This window comes from Cyanistes caeruleus, chromosome 4 (genome assembly GCF_971803275.1).
Source record: "Cyanistes caeruleus chromosome 4, bCyaCae1.hap1.1, whole genome shotgun sequence".
NCBI classification, from domain to species: Eukaryota; Metazoa; Chordata; class Aves; order Passeriformes; family Paridae; genus Cyanistes; species Cyanistes caeruleus.
This window is the reverse complement of record NC_141704.1, coordinates 68402458-68426542: the sequence shown is the minus strand read 5'-3', so window position 1 is coordinate 68426542 and position 24085 is coordinate 68402458. Positions and strand designations below refer to the sequence as shown.

The 24085-nt window shown below is 39.5% G+C and overlaps 1 long non-coding RNA gene across 1 annotated transcript; it reads left to right on the top strand.

Annotated features, from left to right (window-relative positions):
• Window positions 1–3588: 3588 nt before the first annotated feature.
• On the top strand, window positions 3589–10346 carry LOC147653734 (uncharacterized). Its single transcript, XR_015286004.1, has 8 exons — window positions 3589–3801; window positions 5621–5693; window positions 6062–6289; window positions 7879–8014; window positions 8290–8388; window positions 8533–8676; window positions 8891–8976; window positions 9698–10346. It is a non-coding gene; the product is annotated as an uncharacterized LOC147653734 (long non-coding RNA).
• Window positions 10347–24085: the final 13739 nt, after the last annotated feature.

Here is a 24085-nt window from a genome sequence, read left to right as displayed (position 1 = left end):
CTGAATGAAGTTAATACCGTGCAGATTTCAAGCAAAACGCTGCTTTTTAATGTGCTTCAGTATAGGCTATGCACAAGTCAATAGACATGATTTTTAAGCTTCAGTTTAACCTTTCATTACCCTGTGCATATTCAAATTCAGATTGATGAATGCTGAACCAAAAGCAGACATCATAGAGTTAATTGAAGTTCTTTAAATTCAGAGGCAAACTATTTTCATAGCTTTGTTTTGAGGGTGGGTTGCTTTTGATGTCTGGGGTTTTTTTGGCTAAGGCAATGGCAAACATTTATTTATCCTGCTCCCTCCCCATTTTCCACCATCGTTGTTGCCAGTGATGCCTGCAGTGCTCAGTGGTCAATGACCCTCAGCCAGGGTGAGCTGCAGGAGCCTTACAGACGGGCCTGTTCTTTCTCCCAGTGCTAGAACAAGTGCAACAGCACAGTGCCATTTTGCTAAAAGCTAATATTTTTCCCAGCAGCTTCTTCTCCAGGCAGAATGAAATGCTTTCTTCAAGAGCAACCACATCTTTTCTCTGCCTGAAAGGTTGTGTTTGTTTGGGGTTTTTTCTCTTGCCTTAGGTGAGAGATAAAAAAAAAATGAAGAGGAAAGCCCAAGGAAATGCCAAAAGTACCACCTGGTAGTAATTTTGTGTGAGTGTCTCCATTTACACTTCAAACTTGCTCTTGGAGAACTTGGAGCTGCATTTAAAATGTATTTTGGTAGGTGGTCTGCTGCTGACTATCTGCATTTCTTCTTCCATTTCTTTTCTGTGCTTGTTTGGTATTGCTGCTGAATGTCCCCAAAGAGTAAAGTGGTGTGGAAGAGTTGAGGAAGCAGCTTTTGAAATTCTAAAGCTGATGTGTAGGTTTTGTTCCTCTTGGATTTTTAAAAGCAGGTATGTCATCCAAGTTAACTTTCTTCAGCAAGTAACAAGATTGTCGTCCTTCCACTGATGCTCTGTATTTTAACAGAGGTATTTGATGGTGCTGGAAAGGAGCAAGATGCAGAATGAGTTTGAGAGAAGTGATTTAAAGTGGGAGCACAGATGGTTGATTCCTAAAAATCAAAAAACGGATGTTTTGTTTTGTAGGAAAATGAAATCTAATCCTATTTGAGGGTCAACAGGATAAATACAAAGAACTAAATACAGATGTAGATACATATATACATATATGCGTGTATATATATATATATATATATATATATATATGTATAACCCCCCCCCCGAAATCTATGAAGCAGGACTGATTGGTGCCATAGCCCAGGCAGCCTGTGGATCTAATTGCCTGCCTGTATTCAGCCCTTGCCTGGATGCCAGGGGAGACGTCTCTGGATTTGTCTCCAGACAGCTTTCCAGGGATGATCCTGCTCCTTTCCTGGTGCCCCAGAGTGCTGCAAGCCCCCCGTCCTGGGGCCATGGTGATGCCTGCCGGGGCCTTTAGGGTCCCCCCTAAAGGGCAGACAGGGCTTGACTGCAAGCTTCCTTGGAAGGTGGAGGCAGGTGAATATTGGCCACCTTCTTCTTTCCCGCTGCCCTCCGTGCTCTTGCAAAGCCTGCTGGGGCACTGGGGCTCTCCATTGCAGGCAGTCTGGAGCTGCCATGCAAAGCCATCTCTCAAGGAGTCCCCAGGTCTCAGGTGCAACCTCAAGAAAATGACACAGCAACGTGTAGAAAACGTGAACTTTATTCACTTGACTACTTCTAAAATCTACAATCCAACGTTACTAGAAGACTATGGGGTAAGAATCTTAAGGCTAAGAAACTTCAATGCTTCAACTGTTTAGAACTGAACACTAAGGGAAAGGTCAACTTCTTGGGGGAAACGTGGTGGGGAATCGAACAACAACAGGGGTGTGGCTAACTTGTAAGGTGGGGAACGTCGCAGTGCCTGGGCTGGGCACTGGTCACCCGTTCCCCGTAAGGTTCTGTAGCTGGAGCGCGACGCTGGAGGTCAGAGCTGTGGGGAGGTGCGGAGTCTCCTGTCACTGCCCTCTTTTGCCGCCATCTTGGTGGTTGGTTGAGGGCTGTCGCGAAGGAGCAGCCGCATCAGGTCGCGGTTGTCCATCAGCAGCTGCATCAGCTCCGTGGGACAGCCCTGTCTTCGATGGCGGCGGGGCCCCGCACGGCCCGAAGGGCTCTGGAGATTCCGCTGCAAGGCAAAGCACAGGGATCCCCATGGAAGAGGCAGAGGGGCAGAGCGGGGCCGGCACCTGTGGGGCTGCCTTTGGCCTGGGAGACAGAGACTCGGGCCCAGTTGGGCTGGGCTGGCCCGGGGAAGAGGCTGCAGCAGGCAGAGCTCTGCCGCCTCTGCTTGGTGCTGTCCATGGAGCTCAGCCCCTGGGCCGCATTCCCCAGCCAGGAGCTCAGGCCCCTTCTGCCGCAGGGCATTGGCCAAAGGGTGCCCAAGAGGCCCTCAAGGTCTGCCCCATCCCGCCTGCCTGACCCCCCACCCCCCTCCTCACCTCTCGCCAGCGTCTCTGAATTCTTTTTCCGAGCGACCATCCCATGGCCATTCCTATGATGAGCAGGTCGATGAGCAGGAATGTCCTGGCCGCCCACCGGATGCGCTCAGGGTCCGACTCGTCCAGATGACAATCCTCCAGAAGCAGAGGAGAGGCATCCGTGCTGCGCTCAGGTTTGCTCACAGGGTCGAGGGGATGAGCCAAGAGCAGCAGCACGTAAAGCTGCAGCAGCGCGGAGGAGCCGTGAGCAGCCATAGTGCTCTGCCAGCAGCACCGAGGCTCTGGGCGTCTCTCTGCGAGCAGCTGTGCCTGGGCACTGGGGCGCAGCAACAGCTGGGGACAGTTGCCAGCCAGCGTGCCGTCCCCAGAGGCTGTGATGTCACAGAAGCACAGAACGCCCTGGCTGCAGAGAGCCCTGAGAGAATGTTGAGTCCAAGCTGGGAGCCATGGCGGCAAGCATGGCCAGCAGAGCGGGGCCCGAGCGCTGCGGCCTGGCTTGCCTTGCACCCGTGCCACAATGATGACTCCAGCAGCCCCTGTCAGGCCATTGCAGTATCTGATGGCCCACGCTGGGCACAAGTTCTTCCCAATGGCCAGCGTAAACCTCCCTTGGCCCAGCTTCCAAGCCTTGTTGGCATCTGCTCTCTCTTGTCCTTGCCCACCTGGCTGGCGCTGCCGTGTTGCTCGCTGGCCTGTCTGTGGGAGAAGAGGCTGTGCCAATGAGTGCTGCTCAACTTGGAGGCCATTCAAAGGAGGATTTGATTGTGCCTGCTGTGGGAAGAAGGAATATGCGTGCACATGGCCACTTCCCATAGGTTTTACCCCAGATTTTCATGAGCAGCTGTCCTAGTGAAAGTCAAGTCTGTTTTAGTGAGTATTTGAGGGCTTCCAGAGCACAGTGCCATCTCAGGGGAATTCTGCTGGTTGAGTTCTACTGAGGCTTTGAGATGAGTTGCAAATCCTGAAAATGTTCTCCTTGCCCAGGTAGTAATTTCACAGTTTAGACTCTGGGGATATTGATTGCTCAGTGTTGAGGACCTCATGTAACTTTCAGCCCCAGAAACTTTCAACCTCCAGTGATTGTCCTTGAGACAAAACCATTTGAAATCTTTTTTTCTGTGGACAGGAATTGCTTCGGTGTTACTTCACATCATCCATTAAAAATTTGATGCCTGGAACAAATCCCGAGTGCTGTGTGATTTCCTTGGTCGTGTTCTTTGGAATGGCTTCCCCCTCATTTTGTGAAGCTGGCCCCAGAAAGGTCATAGATGGGTGAGAAGTTCTGAAAGGCCAAGTGGTGCAGATCTTTGCCTCCTGTTTCGAGGTCTGCGGTGAGCTGTGAGTCCAAGAGCTGATCTGACGTGATGGTGAAAACACAGTTGTCGTGGTTTTAAAGCAGTAACTGAAAAAATACTAGAAAACTTACTTATTTCTTGCTGTGAGATATGGATTAGAGCAAGAGCAAAACAGGCTTAAAACTTAAAAGGAATAAAGAAAGTTTATTCACAAAACTACAAGAATAAGAACACCAGAATAAACTTTCAGAAAACCCTTTTATCCCGCACTACCCAGCATTCCCTTGTTCACATGACAAGATAGAGACAAAAGACTTTGGAACTTTGGTGTTTAAAACAGTCCCAATTCTTGCTAGAGTCTCTTTATCAGTGTTTGTATAGAAACAGAAATCTTCTTCTGCTAATCTATGGAGTTTCTCACAAGAAAAATATTTCTGTTATAGTTTTCTATTTGTTTGATGCCAGCTGCCCGGAAATCTGCCATGAGTTCACTCCTCCCATTTCACATCACTCTGAGGTGTGTATGGGCCATGAGTCCTCTTCATCTGTCTCTGTGAGCTTCGCAGGAAAACAGTTTTCTCATTGCCCTCAAGGCCTCAAATCTTCACTCCACTCTGTTCCAGCGCCTCACTGTATCACAATTACTCTACTTTTTACTCAAAATCCACACTTTGAACACTCCATGCTTCCCAATATACTCTGTCATGAATTAAAGGAGTTTTTTTCAGAACATGGTTGTCCATCTCCATAGCTTTAAGAGAAAAATATTTCAGCTTATAAAGCATCTCCTTATTCTCTCTTCCCTATCTAAAACTTAAGCCTTGTTTTTGTCCTATATTTTTCTAATACTAAAAAAAAAAAAATCTGTGTTTTTTTAAAAGTGAAAAAAAAAAATAAAAAAATAAAGTAAAGAGTAGAAACAGAATAATATTTCTGAGAGGCAGGACATTTTTTAGTTTGTGTTGTCCGATGGAACAACAGTCACTTGAAGAAATTCCATATAGTAGAACATGTCACATTTGTCAATTTTAACCTGAAATTTATTAACAGGAATGTCTGTACTACGAACATGTGTTAAGTATAGGAATATATTGCATGTTTTCCTACTTGTAAGAAGTAAATTTCTGTCTTTACAAGCTAACACCATTAATTTCAGCTCTTAGTTATTCCCATTGCATATTCTTTTAAACAGACTTAATCAGACAAATTTTGTGTTATTTAGCAAGTAATGCTTGGTTATTACTACAAGTTCTTGAAGTCATAACACTTAAAATTGCAGTACATATATATTATTCTTACTATGATGATGTGAGTTGGCTGCTAGTCATTTAACTATATATAAGGTCTTACTATTTCTTAGTGCAATTACTTAAAATAAGTGTCTTGGAAATTGTTTTTATTTTTAGATTTAAAACTGTTCTTACTAAAGTTGATTTGTTAAAGATTGGACAATGTATATTTAATAATTAATGTTCCCCAGTGATATTTATTGTCAGTCAGGATTCACTTTACAGTCAATAAATAACCTAAAAAATCTGAATTTTGTAGCCAGTTTTGTCTAATTCTTAGAGCAATGCTTTGGGAAATTGGAGATATATATATATGAATATAAATATGTATATCTGCTATATACCTTTTTTATGATGGTTTTGTCCTACTACTGCAAATGTTTCTTTTTGTTTGTTTTTTCCTAACATACATAAAATCTTCTTAACCATATTTAAAGCTACCAGCTTGTTATTCTGACAAAACCCTGTGAGAATAAATTATTTTTATTAATACTCTACATGTCAAAACCTTGCAGTCAGTCAAATAACAGAAGGAGTGTTCATTGTCTCTCTCCCCCACTGATGCTGTTCTAGGAGTTGGAGTTAGAAGATTCAGACATCAAGTGAAACAGTGAAAGATGATAAGAAAACACTTGATTCTCACAAGGTATTTCCTACTAAAAGAGATTGTTTTGCAGTTTTGTTTGCTCTTGACACTATTTTGAGTAAATGTGAATTCCTAAGACATGCTCAAGGCAATTAAATATTTATGCTCCCCAAACTCAATTTTTAAGCAACATTTTCTGTTTACAAGAATCAGGTTTGCTTTGGTTTTATCTCTTTTCTTTCAGGTTACAAGACAGATTTTTTTATTATTATTTTCATTGGGGGAAAAAGATATGTATTTATAGTGTTTGTGAAGACTTTGCTCAGCTGAAAAAAGTAATAGGTAACATGAGTATAACATTGTGTTCTTCCATATTTCTATTTTTAAGTCCTATTACATGTGATATTTTCCATTTTGCCTTCTATTAGGCCTGAAATTGGAAACTATTTAAAACCTAACAAACCCCGGAGTTTATCCCTGTTCTTTGAATAGCAACAGAAGTATGGCTGTCATGGTTTGACACATCAATGAAGAACAGCCTCTGCTCTGCAGCAGGTACTCAAGTGGAACTTTTGCAAGTGGGCTCTCATCAGGAGTGAAACACTGGCTGCTGACTCTGCTGCTTTTGGTCACAGACTGCTGCCTTTATGAACCAGGTTTGTCCTTCTGCCTCTTTTGTGTTTTATATAGACTTGATTACAAATGAGGCACTTGTCCTCTTAACCTGGGAGTTGCAGCAGGTCAGCAGCAGCAGGAGTTACCGGCTGCTTCCCATCAGCTAACTCCTTTTAGCCAACCCTTCCCATTTCCTGCGCCAATCCGATTTTTCCAAGCAATTAGGAAGAAAACTAAACCATAACTTTTACAAAATCACTTTAGGGAAGATGTTGCTTAATTGTTTGCTTCATTCAAATGAACACTTCTAACATTCACTTCTCTGAGTAAGAATGCCTTTTATGAGAAGCTGCTAAAAATAGGAATTTGAGAGCAGGGATGTTAAAAGTAGGGCCAGAGAGGAGCAAATTTGTCGCAGGGCAAGTTCTGTTTGCACTGAGGGAGTACTATCAATTTTGTCTCTGTCCTGTCTTTCACTGGTCCTGAAACAACAGTGCCTGCTTGAACAAACCTGCTCCTCAGGAGTGATTGGATCTGGTGCTCTGGGTGTTAGCAGCTGCAGTGCTGAACCACAGGCAGACATGAGATCTGACTGGATCACCCTTGCTAACATTTTCATGTAGAACCCATAACTCACTTGATCAGCAACACTTGCTTGAATGCTGCCTTTTGCCTTGGCTCTTCCCACTAAATAGTTCTTGAGCTGGGAAGTGGTCCTGATCTAAGAATCTGCAGTAATCTTTAATTCTGCCTTTATAACTCAGGAAACCACAGTAACCTTCATTTTAGAATGTGAACATTTTTTGGACAAACACTGAATTGTAGCTTCATTGACATGAGCTAAAGTAAGCTCTTTCAGTGGTCCTAGAGTGGTAGCTGTAAAAGGCAATCAGAGTGAAGATCCTGAATAATTTTCTTTTCCAGCCAGGTTTTAATGTATTTCCCCTGCAAATCAATTCATGTATCATAGAGCTCAATTACCTGCCCATAAAATGAGAGTTGTTGCTCAGAACTGTGGAATTAGGGTAACAAGAACTGTAATGATACACTAGATAAACACTGTTGCAATACTCTCTCAGCCCTGTTAGGGTATTTTAAATTTGCAGCAGATCTCAGTAAGGATGAGAAAATGCTGAGCTACATAAAAATGATGGAGACTGGAGGAGAAATTAGCCTTGCAGTGTTCTACAGTCCCAACATTTCCAACCACCACACCTGGTAGTGAAAATGCTGGTTTGTATTTGAAAAAAAGGAACTGCAATCAATCAAATGCACTGCCAAGTATAAATTAATTTCTGTAAGTCAAGTCCCTTAGGAACAATTCCTTAATAAAAGATCTGTTTCAAATCTCCTAAGTCTTCTAAAACCAACCCCAACAAAACACAGAAAACATAGTGTCTTTATTTGACCTGTCCTAGACTTCATTTATTTATTTACAGTCTGAAGGATGAGTCAAGTACCTGCAGTGGTGCCTTTAGCAATGCAAAACAAAATATTTTGAATATTCTTATTTAGCGTTCCAGTTTTAATGAGCTTGGAGCATAGTGAAGGAGATCAGATGTTTGCAGGTTCTGGATGAGGGTAGAAATAATTAAAAAGCATCTTGAAAGTAACATCATATTTTTGTCAGCCATCTCTTCAGGGACTACTTTAAATCCCAGAATGTTCAAGAGCCATCATCACTGTACAAACAGAAGCTCCAACTGAACGAAACCAGAAGAAGTGGATATGGCAAATTCTCTGGTCCAAGTGGTGATATTAATCTGGTGAGGCTCTGGATTCCCATTTCAGACATACTATCACAGCTTAAATATAGGAAAAAATTGGGATTTTACTTTGCTGTGGTCTCTTTTTGTTTTGCAAAATATGTGATAGTTAATATATGAGTAAAATCTTGTATAAAAACAGGTTTGTTTTTTGTTTTTTTTTCTAACAAATAGCCAAATGCATATTACCTGCCTTGCTGGAAAATAATTGAGGTCTTCCTCTAAGAAATTTTTTCTCAGAGTGCCTTTCTTTGTGATTTGTGTTCTTATCTTAGGAAGATACAGGAGTTGCTCATTTTAATGCTGTCCAGCAGACTATTCCATGCTTTCTCAGCTGTTTGGATCTGCAGTTCAGGATTGGACCAAGAAAAATGGTGATGGGATGAAATTATTTTTATTCTTAAATGAGGACAATTCCATTTTTAAACATACACATGTGCTTCCAATGCTTTCAGTAGTCAAGGATGAAATTTTGAACAGACATGAATTCCTCAGTCTTTGTTTCTTTTTCCCTGAAGGATGGAATTTGGACTTTGCCCACCAGTGCAGTCCTTGCTATGGGCAGATGTTTCTTCTGTTCTTCTTACCAGCAGTAGGAGTGGTTGGACACTGAACCTCAAAGAAGAGGGAGCTAACATCCCTTACCTGGATAAGTCCCACAGGTAAGCACCTTGGAGAAGTTCTTCAACCAAAACCAGTTCCTGTAAGGCTTTCCAGCCCTTGACAGGAAATAAGCTGATTCCTGCAGGCTGCAACATGAAGACTTCCAGACTGAAGTGAGCATCCTGCTATAAGGAAGGATTTGGGAGTAGTGAGTCATCATTTGTATGGGAAATTAATCTGTGATTTTTATTTATTGTTTTTTTTCATTTGAAGTAACATCACATCATCATAGAGAGACATTGTCTGTCATTTCTGGTGTGGATACCTGAATAACTCAGCTAGACAGGTAGCATGATAAGGTAATACAATGCAGATATTGAAAGGAATTTTTTGGATGATTTTTTTGTTAGTTCAAGCTGCAGTCCCTGATTTATTCAGGCTTTGAAGTACCATGCAAGCCTTTCCCACAGAAGAAATTCTGTTTTATGTAAATAATGCACTGTGCAGTAAACTAGAAGAAAGCAGGGAGCATAGAGCATGAAGTTAGTGTTTCATGCAGGTGTTTGAAGGCAATGTGGGATTCCAGAGCTTAGTGTTTGAATTGCAACTTGAATTTCCTTCTTTGCTGTTATTTAGACTGCTCTGAAGTAGTCATGAGAAGCAAAAATGAAAGGCAATGTTGTTTGATGGGGACTGTGGTAGGGCTTTCTTGCCAGATTTGAAATGGCTTGAATTGATTAAAATCTCCAGGTGAGGGGAAGGTTGTATCCATTCCTCTCTCTTATTAAAGCAAATTTTCCAAGAGGGATGTAAAATTGCAGTTGAGGGTTGGGGTGGTTTTTTCTTTTTTCCCTTCTTTCATGTGCAACCTAACAACTCCAATTTCGCAGGCCTATTTAACATTTGATCCCTAAAAGTCAGTCCTTTGCTTTGTATTTTGGGCACTTGTTCATCTTGGGGAATTTGTCATCTTCTCAGGGCATTGAAGGTCAACCAAATGCTGCAGGTTTCATTCTTCCTTTCATATGGTCTATGTCCTGGGGTTTGACTCTTAAGCAGAGCTATTTTTTTATTTTGCAGCCTAGCAGTTGTACGGTGGGGCTGTGTGCAGGTGAATTGACTTGAGAACGATGGGTAAATCAGCTCCTGGGAAGATGTGCACTGCTTGGCCCCGATGCTTCAGCATGCTTGAGGTCAGCTTGGCTGTCTCTGACTGTCTAATAATAATGCAGAATGATAGAATTAAGTATTCATTGTAATTGGTGATCAATAAGATTTGTTTTCAGCTAAATCTGCGTGCTAGTTTCTAAAGCACTCCAGTCTGTTTCATCAATGACCTTTGTGATTTTAGCTTAAGCTTTCTAGTTTCTGCTGTTGTTATTTTCTGCCCTGTCGCTGTGAGAGGAAGGGATGATGGCTGGAGGTTTGGCAGTCAGCGAGGGCCTGGCCACCACTGCAGTTCTGTACACTCAGCCTTGGAGATGTGATCAGGAATGTGCTGTTAGTTGCCAGTTTTGTATTGCAAAGACTGAGCATGCTGCCATCACTGTGTTTGATGAGTGAGTTTTCATTGGTTTGGTCCAACTCCAAAGCAGCCTTAATTTGAAGGTGGAATTCTTTGTGGATGAGGCTGTGAAGAATATGGTGTTTGTACTCCCATCCTACGGGCAGTACGGTAGAACAACTCCTAACTGATTTGGTAATAAAGACCTAGTTTTTCTTCACTAAACCTGCCCTAGCCAAATTCATCAGCTGGTGATAGCTATCTCTGGAGTGGGAGTTCTTTATTGAGTTGATTGACAATTTAATATACTTTGTCAAGCTGTGTTGTTTAGTTTCTGTTGATCCAGAGACACCTGAGGCTCCTTTTGCTTCCTAAGGGATTAAAGTAGCAAGCACTTAGAATGAGATATTGGGAAGATGGGTGCAGGAGACTTTGTAATTTAGTATGGAAAAACATAATAATGATGATGAATATTTCAGGTGGAAATGATAGTATTTCACTATATACTATGTGAAATGCTTTTATGTGATTTTTTTTTCATTTCTCTTTTATTTTTTAATCCTGGATAAATTAAATGAGGCTTTTGGGGAAAGCATGAGCTGGAATTTCTATTGAGGTTGATAACCTCTGATTCTGCTCTCGTTTGTCTGTCTGCTGGAACTTGTAGCAAACTAGCTATGTCCAAGTTTAATTGTGTAATAATTATCTTTCAAATCGAGCCTTTCTCACTTGGTGCTGATGTATTTGGGGGAGGGAGGGGAATGGAGAGTAAAGAGCTCCTTTCATGAATACAATTTTAATTTCATCTTGCTGATTTGAGCCTTTCCAAGATTCAAGTGAGCATTGGATCAGGTTGGAACTGAGGGGATGACTCATGACTCTGGCATAAAAACTACATTGCATTCCACATATTGGGAGTTTTCTGTTGCCCACAAGAAAGTTCAGGAAAAAAAAGAAAAATATAGAAATGGGTTTCAAATTTCCTGTGCTATTTTCAGTTGACTCCTCTTTCTGGAGGTGCCTTAGCAAGTGTAGGACATCTGAAAAACTTGGAACTGCAACTTTCTTGTTGAGGCTCTGATGAACATTGCTTCTGTCATCAAGTTCTTGTGTTCATACTTTGAACTTAGCTGAGTAATGTTGGTATCAGCAGACTCTGCTAAAGCCATGCCTTCCTAATTAATAATGCATTCTTAATAAAAAAAAAAAAAATCTATTTCTTCATGTATTTAATTACCTAGTGAGTGTAAGACTGAATGAAGTTAATACCGTGCAGATTTCAAGCAAAACGCTGCTTTTTAATGTGCTTCAGTATAGGCTATGCACAAGTCAATAGACATGATTTTTAAGCTTCAGTTACCTTTCATTACCCTGTGCATATTCAAATTCAGATTGATGAATGCTGAACCAAAAGCAGACATCATAGAGTTAATTGAAGTTCTTTAAATTCAGAGGCAAACTATTTTCATAGCTTTGTTTTGAGGGTGGGTTGCTTTTGATGTCTGGGGTTTTTTTGGCTAAGGCAATGGCAAACATTTATTTATCCTGCTCCCTCCCCATTTTCCACCATCGTTGTTGCCAGTGATGCCTGCAGTGCTCAGTGGTCAATGACCCTCAGCCAGGGTGAGCTGCAGGAGCCTTACAGACGGGCCTGTTCTTTCTCCCAGTGCTAGAACAAGTGCAACAGCACAGTGCCATTTTGCTAAAAGCTAATATTTTTCCCAACAGGTTCTTCTCCAGGCAGAATGAAATGCTTTCTTCAAGAGCAACCACATCTTTTCTCTGCCTGAAAGGTTGTGTTTGTTTGGGGTTTTTTCTCTTGCTTTAGACCAAATTCCAGAAACGCCCCATAAAATCAGCACAGTTTCCCACAAAATTCAAGAAAAAACACCACAAAATTCCCTAAATCTTCTCAAAACACGACCAAATTCTAGAAAATTATCCCACCAAATCTCCACAAATTCCCACAAAATACATGAGAAATCCCTCAAGATCCCTAAATCTCCTCAATATCCCACAAAATCACACAAAAATCACCCAAAACCTCCACAAGTTTCCACAAAATCTAAGAAAAATTCCTCAAAATTCTTCAAGTCTCCTCAGAATCCCACACAATTCCAGAAAAACCCCACAAAATTCCAGAGAAGTCTCACAAAACTCCCTAAATCATTTGAAAACCCTACCAATTCACAGGAATGTCCCACAAAATCTCCACCAATTCCCAGAACATCCCACAGAAATCCCACAAAAATCCCTAAATCTTTTGAAAACTCGACCAAATTCCAGAAACGCCCCATAAAATCAGCACAGTTTCCCACAAAATTCAAGAAAAAACACCACAAAATTCCCAAAATCTTTTCAAAATACCACAAAATTCCTGAAATGCCCCACCAAATTCCCGAAACATCCCACAAAATGTCCTCAATATCCAACAAAATCCCAGAAAAGTCCCACAAAATTCCCTAAATCTTCTCAAAACTCTACCAAATTCCAGAAAAGTCCCACAGAATCTCCACAAATTCCCACAGAATACATGACAAATCCCTGATAATTCGTCAGTTCTCTACAGAATCTCACCAAATTCCTAAAAAGTCGTTCAAAGTTCCACAAACATCCCACAAAATCTCCCTAATATCCAACAAAATTCCAGGAAAAATCCCACAAAATTTCCTAAATCTTCTCAAAACACGACCAAATTCTAGAAAAATATCCCACCAAATCTCCACAAATTCCCACAAAATACATGAAAAATCCCTGATAATTCGTCAGTTCTCTACAGAATCTCACCAAATTCCAGAAAAGTCCCTCAAAGTTCCACAAACATCCCACAAATTCTCCCTAATATCCAACAAAATTCCAGGAAAAATCCCACAAAATTCCCTAAATCTTCTCAAAACACGACTAAATTCTAGAAAAATATCCCACCAAATCTCCACAAATTCCCACAAAATACATGAAAAATCCCTCAAGATCCCTAAATCGCCTCAATATCCCACAAAATCACACAAAAATCCCACAAAACCTCCACAAGTTTCCACAAAATCTAAGAAAAATTCCTCAAAATTCTTCAAGTCTCCTCAGAATCCCACACAATTCCAGAAAACCCCACAAAATTCCAGAGAAGTCCCACAAAACTCCCTCAATCATTTCAAAACCCTACCAATTCACAGGAATGTCCCACAAAATCTCCACCAATTGCCAGAACATCCCACAGAAATCCCACAAAAATCCCTAAATCTTTTGAAAACTCGACCAAATTCCAGAAACGCCCCATAAAATCAGCACAGTTTCCCACAAAATTCAAGAAAAAACACCACAAAATTCCCAAAATCTTTTCAAAATACCACAAAATTCCTGAAAAGCCCCACCAAATTCCCGAAACATCCCACAAAATGTCCTCAATACCCAACAAAATCCCAGAAAAGTCCCACAAAATTCCCTAAATCTTCTCAAAACTCTACCAAATTCCAGAAAAGTCCCACAGAATCTCCACAAATTCCCACAGAATACATGAAAAATCCCTGATAATTCGTCAGTTCTCCACAGAATCTCACAAAATTCCTAAAAAGTCCCTCAAAGTTCCACAAACATCCCACAAAATCTCCCTAATATCCAACAAAATTCCAGGAAAAATCCCACAAAATTTCCTAAATCTTCTCAAAACACGACCAAATTCTAGAAAAATATCCCACCAAATCTCCACAAATTCCCACAAAATACATGAAAAATCCCTCAAGATCCCTAAATCACCTCAATATCCCACAAAATCACACAAAAATCCCACAAAACCTCCACAAGTTTCCACAAAATCTAAGAAAAATTCCTCAAAATTCTTCAAGTCTCCTCAAAACCACACAAAGTTCGTGAAAAGGCCCACCAAATTCCAGAAAAATCCCACAGAATCTTCACAAATTCCCACAAAAATCTAAATCAAATTCCTCAAAATTCTTCAAGTCTCCTCAGAATCCCACACAATTCCAGAAAAACCCCACAAAATTCCAGAGAAGTCCCACAAAACTCCCTAAATCATTTCAAAACCCTACCAATTCACAGGAATGTCCCACAAAATCTCCACCAATTCCCAGAACATCCCACAAAAATCTCACAAAAATCCCTAACACTTCTGAAAACTCGACCAAATTCCAGAAACGCCCCATAAAATCAGCACAGTTTCCCACAAAATTCAAGAAAAAACACCACAAAATTCCCTAAACCTTTTCAAAATACCACAAAATTCTTGAAAAGACCCACCAAATTCCAGAAACATCCCACAAAATGTCCCCAATACCCAACAAAATCCCAGAAAAATCCCACAAAATTCCCTAAATTTTCTCAAACCACAACCAAAATTCCAGAAAAATCCCACCGAATCTCCACAAATTCCCACAGAATACATGAAAAATCCCTGATAATTCGTCAGTTCTCTACAGAATCTCACCAAATTCCAGAAAAGTCCCTCAAAGTTCCACAAACATCCCACAAAATCTCCTCAATGTCCAACAAAATTCAAGAAAAATCCCACAAAATTCTCTAAATCTTCTCAAAACACGACCAAATTCTAGAAAAATATCCCACCAAATCTCCACAAATTCCCAGAGAATACATGAAAAATCCCTGATAATTCGTCAGTTCTCTACAGAATCTCACCAAATTCCAGAAAAGTCCCTCAAAGTTCCACAAACATCTCACAAATTCTCCCTAATATCCAACAAAATTCCAGGAAAAATCCCACAAAATTCCCGAAATCTTCTCAAAACACGACCAAATTCTAGAAAAATATCCCACCAAATCTCCACAAATTCCCACAAAATACATGAGAAATCCCTCAAGATCCCTAAATCGCCTCAATATCCCACAAAATCACACAAAAATCACACAAAACCTCCACAAGTTTCCACAAAATCTAAGAAAAATTCCTCAAAATTCTTCAAGTCTCCTCAGAATCCCACACAATTCCAGAAAAAACACACAAAATTCCAGAGAAGTCCCACAAAACTCCCTAAATCATTTCAAACCCTACCAATTCACAGGAATGTCCCACAAAATCTCCAATTCCCAGAACATCCCACAGAAATCCCACAAAAATCCCTAAATCTTCTGAAAACTCGACCAAATTTCTGAAACGCCCCATAAAATCAGCACAGTTTCCCACAAAATTCCAGGAAAAATCCCACAAAATTCCCTAAATCTTCTCAAAACACGACCAAATTCTAGAAAAATATCCCACCAAATCTCCACAAATTCCCACAAAATACATGAAAAATCCCTCAAGATCCCTAAATCGCCTCAATATCCCACAAAATCACACAAAAATCACACAAAACCTCCACAAGTTTCCACAAAATCTAAGAAAAATTCCTCAAAATTCTTCAAGTCTCCTCAAAACCACACAAAGTTCGTGAAAAGGCCCACCAAATTCCAAAAAAATCCCACAGACTCTCCACAAATTCCCATAAAAATCTAAATAAAATTCCTCAAAATTCTTCAAGTCTCCTCAGAATCCCACACAATTCCAGAAAAAACACACAAAATTCCAGAGAAGTCCCACAAAACTCCCTAAATCATTTCAAAACCATACCAATTCACAGGAATGTCCCACAAAATCTCCACCAATTCCCAGAACATCCCACAGAAATCTCAAAAAAATCCCTAAATCTTCTGAAAACTCAACCAAATTCCAGAAACGCCCCATAAAATCAGCACAGTTTCCCACAAAATTCAAGAAAAAACACCACAAAATTCCCAAAATCTTTTCAAAATACCACAAAATTCTTGAAAACGGCCACCAAATTCCAGAAACATCCCACAAAATGTCCTCAATACCCAACAAAATCCCAGAAAAATCACACAAAATTCCCTAAATTTCCTCAAAACACAACCAAAATTCCAAAAAAATCCCACCGAATCTCCAGAAATTCCCACAGAATACATGAAAAATCCCTGATAATTCGTCAGTTCTCTACAGAATCTCACCAAATACCAGAAAAGTCCCCCAAAGTTCCACAAGCATCCCACAAAATCTCCCTAATATCCAACAAAATTCCAGGAAAAATCTCACACAATTCCCTAAATCTTCTGAAAACTTGACCAAATTCCAGAAGCGCCCCATAAAATCAGCACAGTTTCCCACAAAATTCAAGAAAAATCAACACAAAATTCCCTAAATCTTCTCAAAACTCTACCAAATTCCAGAAAAATCCCACCAAATCTCCAGAAATTCCCACAGAATGCATGAAAAATCCCTGATAATTCCTCAGTTCTCTACAGAATCTCACCAAATTCCAGAAAAGTCCCTCAAAGTTCCACAAACATCCCACAAAAATCTCACAAAAATCCCTAAATCTTCTGAAAACTCGACCAAATTCCAGAAACGCCCCATAAAATCAGCACAGTTTCCCACAAAATTCAAGAAAAAACACCACAAAATTCCCTAAATCTTTTCAAAATACCACAAAATTCCTGAAAAGCCCCACCAAATTCCCGAAACATCCCACAAAATGTCCTCAATACCCAACAAAATCCCAGAAAAGTCCCACAAAATTCCCTAAATCTTCTCAAAACTCTACCAAATTCCAGAAAAGTCCCACAGAATCTCCACAAATTCCCACAGAATACATGAAAAATCCCTGATAATTCGTCAGTTCTCCACAGAATCTCACAAAATTCCTAAAAAGTCCCTCAAAGTTCCACAAACATCCCACAAAATCTCCCTAATATCCAACAAAATTCCAGGAAAAATCCCACAAAATTTCCTAAATCTTCTCAAAACACGACCAAATTCTAGAAAAATATCCCACCAAATCTCCACAAATTCCCACAAAATACATGAAAAATCCCTCAAGATCCCTAAATCACCTCAATATCCCACAAAATCACACAAAAATCCCACAAAACCTCCACAAGTTTCCACAAAATCTAAGAAAAATTCCTCAAAATTCTTCAAGTCTCCTCAAAACCACACAAAGTTCGTGAAAAGGCCCACCAAATTCCAGAAAAATCCCACAGAATCTTCACAAATTCCCACAAAAATCTAAATCAAATTCCTCAAAATTCTTCAAGTCTCCTCAGAATCCCACACAATTCCAGAAAAACCCCACAAAATTCCAGAGAAGTCCCACAAAACTCCCTAAATCATTTCAAAACCCTACCAATTCACAGGAATGTCCCACAAAATCTCCACCAATTCCCAGAACATCCCACAAAAATCTCACAAAAATCCCTAACACTTCTGAAAACTCGACCAAATTCCAGAAACGCCCCATAAAATCAGCACAGTTTCCCACAAAATTCAAGAAAAAACACCACAAAATTCCCTAAACCTTTTCAAAATACCACAAAATTCTTGAAAAGACCCACCAAATTCCAGAAACATCCCACAAAATGTCCCCAATACCCAACAAAATCCCAGAAAAATCCCACAAAATTCCCTAAATTTTCTCAAACCACAACCAAAATTCCAGAAAAATCCCACCGAATCTCCACAAATTCCCACAGAATACATGAAAAATCCCTGATAATTCGTCAGTTCTCTACAGAATCTCACCAAATTCCAGAAAAGTCCCTCAAAGTTCCACAAACATCCCACAAAATCTCCTCAATATCCAACAAAATTCAAGAAAAATCCCACAAAATTCTCTAAATCTTCTCAAAACACGACCAAATTCTAGAAAAATATCCCACCAAATCTCCACAAATTCCCAGAGAATACATGAAAAATCCCTGATAATTCGTCAGTTCTCTACAGAATCTCACCAAATTCCAGAAAAGTCCCTCAAAGTTCCACAAACATCTCACAAATTCTCCCTAATATCCAACAAAATTCCAGGAAAAATCCCACAAAATTCCCGAAATCTTCTCAAAACACGACCAAATTCTAGAAAAATATCCCACCAAATCTCCACAAATTCCCACAAAATACATGAGAAATCCCTCAAGATCCCTAAATCGCCTCAATATCCCACAAAATCACACAAAAATCACACAAAACCTCCACAAGTTTCCACAAAATCTAAGAAAAATTCCTCAAAATTCTTCAAGTCTCCTCAGAATCCCACACAATTCCAGAAAAAACACACAAAATTCCAGAGAAGTCCCACAAAACTCCCTAAATCATTTCAAACCCTACCAATTCACAGGAATGTCCCACAAAATCTCCAATTCCCAGAACATCCCACAGAAATCCCACAAAAATCCCTAAATCTTCTGAAAACTCGACCAAATTTCTGAAACGCCCCATAAAATCAGCACAGTTTCCCACAAAATTCCAGGAAAAATCCCACAAAATTCCCTAAATCTTCTCAAAACACGACCAAATTCTAGAAAAATATCCCACCAAATCTCCACAAATTCCCACAAAATACATGAAAAATCCCTCAAGATCCCTAAATCGCCTCAATATCCCACAAAATCACACAAAAATCACACAAAACCTCCACAAGTTTCCACAAAATCTAAGAAAAATTCCTCAAAATTCTTCAAGTCTCCTCAAAACCACACAAAGTTCGTGAAAAGGCCCACCAAATTCCAAAAAAATCCCACAGACTCTCCACAAATTCCCATAAAAATCTAAATAAAATTCCTCAAAATTCTTCAAGTCTCCTCAGAATCCCACACAATTCCAGAAAAAACACACAAAATTCCAGAGAAGTCCCACAAAACTCCCTAAATCATTTCAAAACCATACCAATTCACAGGAATGTCCCACAAAATCTCCACCAATTCCCAGAACATCCCACAGAAATCTCAAAAAAATCCCTAAATCTTCTGAAAACTCAACCAAATTCCAGAAACGCCCCATAAAATCAGCACAGTTTCCCACAAAATTCAAGAAAAAACACCACAAAATTCCCAAAATCTTTTCAAAATACCACAAAATTCTTGAAAACGGCCACCAAATTCCAGAAACATCCCACAAAATGTCCTCAATACCCAACAAAATCCCAGAAAAATCACACAAAATTCCCTAAATTTCCTCAAAACACAACCAAAATTCCAAAAAAATCCCACCGAATCTCCAGAAATTCCCACAGAATACATGAAAAATCCCTGATAATTCGTCAGTTCTCTACAGAATCTCACCAAATACCAGAAAAGTCCCCCAAAGTTCCACAAGCATCCCACAAAATCTCCCTAATATCCAACAAAATTCCAGGAAAAATCTCACACAATTCCCTAAATCTTCTGAAAACTTGACCAAATTCCAGAAGCGCCCCATAAAATCAGCACAGTTTCCCACAAAATTCAAGAAAAATCAACACAAAATTCCCTAAATCTTCTCAAAACTCTACCAAATTCCAGAAAAATCCCACCAAATCTCCAGAAATTCCCACAGAATGCATGAAAAATCCCTGATAATTCCTCAGTTCTCTACAGAATCTCACCAAATTCCAGAAAAGTCCCTCAAAGTTCCACAAACATCCCACAAAAATCTCACAAAAATCCCTAAATCTTCTGAAAACTCGACCAAATTCCAGAAACGCCCCATAAAATCAGCACAGTTTCCCACAAAATTCAAGAAAAAACACCACAAAATTCCCTAAATCTTTTCAAAATACCACAAAATTCCTGAAAAGCCCCACCAAATTCCCGAAACATCCCACAAAATGTCCTCAATACCCAACAAAATCCCAGAAAAGTCCCACAAAATTCCCTAAATCTTCTCAAAACTCTACCAAATTCCAGAAAAGTCCCACAGAATCTCCACAAATTCCCACAGAATACATGAAAAATCCCTGATAATTCGTCAGTTCTCCACAGAATCTCACAAAATTCCTAAAAAGTCCCTCAAAGTTCCACAAACATCCCACAAAATCTCCCTAATATCCAACAAAATTCCAGGAAAAATCCCACAAAATTTCCTAAATCTTCTCAAAACACGACCAAATTCTAGAAAAATATCCCACCAAATCTCCACAAATTCCCACAAAATACATGAAAAATCCCTCAAGATCCCTAAATCACCTCAATATCCCACAAAATCACACAAAAATCCCACAAAACCTCCACAAGTTTCCACAAAATCTAAGAAAAATTCCTCAAAATTCTTCAAGTCTCCTCAAAACCACACAAAGTTCGTGAAAAGGCCCACCAAATTCCAGAAAAATCCCACAGAATCTTCACAAATTCCCACAAAAATCTAAATCAAATTCCTCAAAATTCTTCAAGTCTCCTCAGAATCCCACACAATTCCAGAAAAACCCCACAAAATTCCAGAGAAGTCCCACAAAACTCCCTAAATCATTTCAAAACCCTACCAATTCACAGGAATGTCCCACAAAATCTCCACCAATTCCCAGAACATCCCACAAAAATCTCACAAAAATCCCTAACACTTCTGAAAACTCGACCAAATTCCAGAAACGCCCCATAAAATCAGCACAGTTTCCCACAAAATTCAAGAAAAAACACCACAAAATTCCCTAAACCTTTTCAAAATACCACAAAATTCTTGAAAAGACCCACCAAATTCCAGAAACATCCCACAAAATGTCCCCAATACCCAACAAAATCCCAGAAAAATCCCACAAAATTCCCTAAATTTTCTCAAACCACAACCAAAATTCCAGAAAAATCCCACCGAATCTCCACAAATTCCCACAGAATACATGAAAAATCCCTGATAATTCGTCAGTTCTCTACAGAATCTCACCAAATTCCAGAAAAGTCCCTCAAAGTTCCACAAACATCCCACAAAATCTCCTCAATATCCAACAAAATTCAAGAAAAATCCCACAAAATTCTCTAAATCTTCTCAAAACACGACCAAATTCTAGAAAAATATCCCACCAAATCTCCACAAATTCCCAGAGAATACATGAAAAATCCCTGATAATTCGTCAGTTCTCTACAGAATCTCACCAAATTCCAGAAAAGTCCCTCAAAGTTCCACAAACATCTCACAAATTCTCCCTAATATCCAACAAAATTCCAGGAAAAATCCCACAAAATTCCCGAAATCTTCTCAAAACACGACCAAATTCTAGAAAAATATCCCACCAAATCTCCACAAATTCCCACAAAATACATGAGAAATCCCTCAAGATCCCTAAATCGCCTCAATATCCCACAAAATCACACAAAAATCACACAAAACCTCCACAAGTTTCCACAAAATCTAAGAAAAATTCCTCAAAATTCTTCAAGTCTCCTCAGAATCCCACACAATTCCAGAAAAAACACACAAAATTCCAGAGAAGTCCCACAAAACTCCCTCAATCATTTGAAAACCCTACCAATTCACAGGAATGTCCCACAAAATCTCCAATTCCCAGAACATCCCACAGAAATCCCACAAAAATCCCTAAATCTTCTGAAAACTCGACCAAATTTCTGAAACGCCCCATAAAATCAGCACAGTTTCCCACAAAATTCCAGGAAAAATCCCACAAAATTCCCTAAATCTTCTCAAAACACGACCAAATTCTAGAAAAATATCCCACCAAATCTCCACAAATTCCCACAAAATACATGAAAAATCCCTCAAGATCCCTAAATCGCCTCAATATCCCACAAAATCACACAAAAATCACACAAAACCTCCACAAGTTTCCACAAAATCTAAGAAAAATTCCTCAAAATTCTTCAAGTCTCCTCAAAACCACACAAAGTTCGTGAAAAGGCCCACCAAATTCCAAAAAAATCCCACAGACTCTCCACAAATTCCCATAAAAATCTAAATAAAATTCCTCAAAATTCTTCAAGTCTCCTCAGAATCCCACACAATTCCAGAAAAAACACACAAAATTCCAGAGAAGTCCCACAAAACTCCCTAAATCATTTCAAAACCATACCAATTCACAGGAATGTCCCACAAAATCTCCACCAATTCCCAGAACATCCCACAGAAATCTCAAAAAAATCCCTAAATCTTCTGAAAACTCAACCAAATTCCAGAAACGCCCCATAAAATCAGCACAGTTTCCCACAAAATTCAAGAAAAAACACCACAAAATTCCCAAAATCTTTTCAAAATACCACAAAATTCTTGAAAACGGCCACCAAATTCCAGAAACATCCCACAAAATGTCCTCAATACCCAACAAAATCCCAGAAAAATCACACAAAATTCCCTAAATTTCCTCAAAACACAACCAAAATTCCAAAAAAATCCCACCGAATCTCCAGAAATTCCCACAGAATACATGAAAAATCCCTGATAATTCGTCAGTTCTCTACAGAATCTCACCAAATACCAGAAAAGTCCCCCAAAGTTCCACAAGCATCCCACAAAATCTCCCTAATATCCAACAAAATTCCAGGAAAAATCTCACACAATTCCCTAAATCTTCTGAAAACTTGACCAAATTCCAGAAGCGCCCCATAAAATCAGCACAGTTTCCCACAAAATTCAAGAAAAATCAACACAAAATTCCCTAAATCTTCTCAAAACTCTACCAAATTCCAGAAAAATCCCACCAAATCTCCAGAAATTCCCACAGAATGCATGAAAAATCCCTGATAATTCCTCAGTTCTCTACAGAATCTCACCAAATTCCAGAAAAGTCCCTCAAAGTTCCACAAACATCCCACAAAAATCTCACAAAAATCCCTAAATCTTCTGAAAACTCGACCAAATTCCAGAAACGCCCCATAAAATCAGCACAGTTTCCCACAAAATTCAAGAAAAATCCCACAAAATTCCCTAAATCTTCTCAAAACACGACCAAATTCTAGAAAAATATCCCACCAAATCTCCACAAATTCCCACAAAATACATGAGAAATCCCTCAAGATTCCTAAATCGCCTCAATATCCCACAAAATCACACAAAAATCCCACAAAACCTCCACAAGTTTCCACAAAATCTAAGAAAAATTCCTCAAAATTCTTCAAGTCTCCTCAAAACCACACAAAGTTCGTGAAAAGGCCCACCAAATTCCAGAAAAATCCCACAGAATCTTCACAAATTCCCACAAAAATCTAAATCAAATTCCTCAAAATTCTTCAAGTCTCCTCAGAATCCCACACAATTCCAGAAAAACCCCACAAAATTCCAGAGAAGTCCCACAAAACTCCTTCAATCATTTCAAAACCCTACCAATTCACAGGAATGTCCCACAAAATCTCCACCAATTCCCAGAACATCCCACAAAAATCTCACAAAAATCCCTAACACTTCTGAAAACTCGACCAAATTCCAGAAACGCCCCATAAAATCAGCACAGTTTCCCACAAAATTCAAGAAAAAACACCACAAAATTCCCTAAATCTTTTCAAAATACCACAAAATTCTTGAAAAGCCCCACCAAATTCCAGAAACATCCCACAAAATGTCCTCAATACCCAACAAAATCCCAGAAAAATCACACAAAATTCCCTAAATTTTCTCAAAACACAACCAAAATTCCAGAAAAATCCCACCGAATCTCCACAAATGTCCACAGAATACATGAAAAATCCCTGATAATTCGTCAGTTCTCTACAGAATCTCACCAAATTCCAGAAAAGTCCCTCAAAGTTCCACAAACATCCCACAAAATCTCCTCAATATCCAACAAAATCCCAGAAAAATCACACAAAATTCCCTAAATCTTCTCAAAACACGGCCAAAATCCACAAAAATCCCACAGAATCGCCACAAATTCCCACAAAATACATGAAAAATCCCTCAAGATCCCTAAATCGCCTCAATATCCCACAAAATCACACAAAAATCACACAAAACCTCCACAAGTTTCCACAAAATCTAAGAAAAATTCCTCAAAATTCTTCAAGTCTCCTCAAAACCACACAAAGTTCGTGAAAAGGCCCACCAAATTCCAGAAAAATCCCACAGAATCTTCACAAATTCCCACAAAAATCTAAATCAAATTCCTCAAAATTCTTCAAGTCTCCTCAGAATCCCACACAATTCCAGAAAAACCCCACAAAATTCCAGAGAAGTCCCACAAAACTCCCTCAATCATTTCAAAACCCTACCAATTCACAGGAATGTCCCACAAAATCTCCACCAATTCCCAGAACAT